This window comes from Quercus lobata, chromosome 10 (assembly GCF_001633185.2).
Source record: "Quercus lobata isolate SW786 chromosome 10, ValleyOak3.0 Primary Assembly, whole genome shotgun sequence".
NCBI lineage: Eukaryota > Viridiplantae > Streptophyta > Magnoliopsida > Fagales > Fagaceae > Quercus > Quercus lobata.
Window position 1 is genome coordinate 61160264 of NC_044913.1, and position 3752 is coordinate 61164015.

The window sequence follows — 3752 nt, forward strand, 5'->3', positions numbered from 1 at the left end:
ACTGCATATTTGAAGGGGGGGGGGGGGGACTTTATTTTTAGTGAAAATAAGCTTTGCATTTATACTTTTTTTACTCAGTCATTTATCATAAAAGATAGGGAAAATTACAATTTACTTCTGAAGGACTTACGGGAATACGAGTGTACAAACCCTTATTCTCCTCTTTCATTAATATATTTTCTTCCATCAACTCACCTATACACACCCAATTTTGTACCTATTAATAACTAAATCTTCAAAATGTAATGATGACAAGATAAAGAGAAATAGAACATTTCTTGAGAACTAATTGTGAACATGGTCCCCACCAACACCCCCCCCCCCCCCCCCCCAAAAAAAAAAAAAAACCCCCCCCCCCCCACCAAAAAAAAAAAAAAAACTCACTCTTTTGCTTATATCTTAGAAAATAAAATAAAATTGTAGTTGTAATTAATTTAATTTGAAAGTAGACATCCAAGGTTTTGACATGAGTGCTAATTTGACCTATTTTGAATATAAAATTACCGAAATAAAACTATAAAATAATTATGGCCAATAGATTAGTTTCTAAAAATTGATTTGAAGGTTTTGAAGAATAAGGGAATCCTTAGACCTTATTGCCCTTACCATTGTTGCTAGAAGTTGATATACCCTTAGGTCTCTTGTTTGACCTTTTAATTGCTCCACAAATTTCTGCTTGAACTTCTTCAGTTACTTTTGTACATATATTGATACCTTCACGTTTAACTTTAGCCAAGTGTGCTTTGATCCTTGCATCACCTCCAGAAAGACTAAGTTCACAAAATTTACATCTGAATCGATTTTTCTTTAGGCCCTCAGCATACTTCCAAGCTAATTCTTCTCTTTTTCTACCCATATTTCTTTTTTCCTTACAAAAAAATAAAAGAAAGAAAATAATATCAGAATGAAATATAAACTAATTTAAATAAAATAGATCTATAAAAGAGTAAAAAATAAATTTATTTTTAGTGAAAATAAGTGCTGCATTTATAATTTTTTTACTCAGTGCTTCTTGATCTTCATCGTGTGATGAACTAAAGAACTTTGCAGCCAACATCTTTCTCAAGTCGGTGATTAAGTCGCGTATTGAGACCCGCACATCTATTGGTTAGTCACGTACTGAGAGTCGTGCATCATTGGTTAGTCACGTACTAAGATCCGTGCAAAAGGGGCGGCGTTCATAGGACAAAATGGGCTTCTACCCTTTTCAGGCAAATTAATTAGTCTTTTGCCCTTCTTCCCAAACTAAATAGGGAAATACCCCTCTTTTGAAAATCGAGTTTTTCAAAATCGATTTAAGCCCTATAGTGACGTTTTCAAGGACCTATAGTGACGTTTATAATGACCTATAGTGGCATTTTATAACTTGATATCCATGAAATCGAGTTATAGGCAATTTTATTGCCTATAACTCGATTTCATGGATATCAAGTTATAAAACGTCACTATAGGTTCTTAAAATGTCACTATAGGTCCTTAAAAACGTCACCATAGGGCTCTAGAAATTTTTTTTTTTTTAACTCGATTTTGAGAAATTCGATTTTCAAAAGAGGGGTATTTCCCTATTTATAATGGGAAGAAGGGCAAAAGGCTAATTAATTTGCCCAAAAAGGGCAGAAACCCATTTTGTTCGGCGTTCATATATTGAAGAGTTCAGAGGTTCTGAAGCGATAGAAGGTTTCTGCTGTAAGTTCATCTATGGGGATTGTAGAGTCTAGGGACAAAGGTTTTGTACTAGATCTGAAACTTCTCTTTACTATAGTGAATTTCTTTTCGGGAAGGTTTCCCCCCAGATTTTTTTACTGTGAAAACTAGTTTGTTACATTGGTTTTCCTAGATCATCATATCTTCTCTTATTTATTTTTTCTGCTGCATGATATTGACATGATATTGATGTTTGTTTGTTTTAATAAGGTTTATTCGTAATAAATCTAATTAACAACTTGGGTTTAAAACTTGTTAATTCTATCAACCAATGTCTAAATTTCCCAACAAGTGGTATCAGAGTGGGTACACTTAGATTGGATTAATTTCCTGAGTTTGATCCTTGACCCCCGTTGTCATGGATCGTGAACAATCTCTTTTGATTCCTCCTTTATTTGATGGCACTAATTATGCATACTGGAAAGTTTGTATAAAAGTTTTTTTTTGCAGGCTCTAGGTGAACAGGTATGGCAAGCTGTTGAAGTTGGTTGGATTAAACCAAAGGAAGCGCCAGTGGATTGGGATGAAGCAACAATTAATGCAGCAAATTTCAACAGTAAGGCCTTGAATGCTTTGTTTTGTAGGGTGACCAATGAGGAATTTAAGAGAATATCATCCACAGAAGTTGCCAAGGAAGCATGGACTATTCTTGAGACCACCTATGAAGGTACCAAGGCTGTAAAGACTATGAAGATTCAAAGACTCACTAGTAGTTTTGAAGAAATAAGGATGGAGGAGGATGAGACCTTTGATGAGTTCTATGCTATACTCAAGGATATTGTGAATTTTGCCTTCAACCTTGGAGAATCTATAGCGAAATCCAAAATTATTAGGAAACTCCTTAGGTCCTTACCGGAAAGATTCCATGCCAAGACCACTACCATTGAAGAAGTAAAGGACATTGATCAAATTCCTTTGACTAAGCTTGTAGGGAACCTTCAAACCTATGAGATGGGATTAGGTTTAACGGGAAAAGGTGGAAAGAGTAGAAACTTGGCTCTTAATAGTATAGAGGAAGAGATTGAGGACTCTAAAGATGAAGATAGAAGTGAAGATGAAGATGAAGATGAGGATGAGGATGAGATCTAACCTTCATAACTCATGAGATTATCAAGCTTCTTCAATTTAGGAAAAAGGATAAGGGCAAACCTCCTAGGAAATCTAAATCCTCTAGGAAGGGTAAGAGTGAGAAACCCGTCATCCAGTGCCATGAGTGCAAAGATTTTGGACATATAAGGATAGAGTGCCCAAACTACCTTATGAAAAAAAAGACCAAGAAGTTAAAAGATAAAGGGTTGGTTGCTACCAGGAGTGATACTGAAAATGACTCTTCTGATGAGTATATGGATGAATGTGGTCATTTTATAGCTTTTGCTGCCTCAATCGATAAGGTGATTGTGGAGAGTGCTAGTGATAGTGAGGATTCTTCTGATGATGAAGTACCTAAGAAGATGACCTTTCAGGAAGCTTATGATAAGCTATGCACTGAATTTATAAAATTTGAAAAGACTTCTCATCTTTGTAGAAAAGAGCTTAATGAGGTAAAAACTGAAAAAGCTGATTTGTTAGTCAAACTAGATGAGACTACAAGGTTAGTTGAGACTCTTGTTGTGGAGAACACCTCATTAGAAGAGAAGGTTAAGAATCTTGAGGTTAAGCTTAGTCAAGCTAGAACTCAAATAGAGAGGACGTCTAGTGCAAAGCTTGATGAGGTCTTGAGTGCTCAAAAGCCTAGTTCTGATAAGACTGGTTTAGGATATGCTATTTCCTCCAGCCCCTCCTCTTCCACGGCTTCTAGATCGAGGACCATCTTTGTGCCCCAATCTGGGAAAGGTGATAAAGGTACGAAATCTAAAACTAATTTGGCTAATTCTAAATCCTTTGTTAGACCTCATGTTTGTCACCATTATGGTGTTTCTGGACACATTCGTCCTAATTGCTTTAAGTTGTATCCTTAAAAGCAAGTGTCCAAACGATCACATATTTCCTCTTGATGAGAATGCAAATTGGCATATTTTTCTACCTTAATATTTAGTCTTTTATATTTA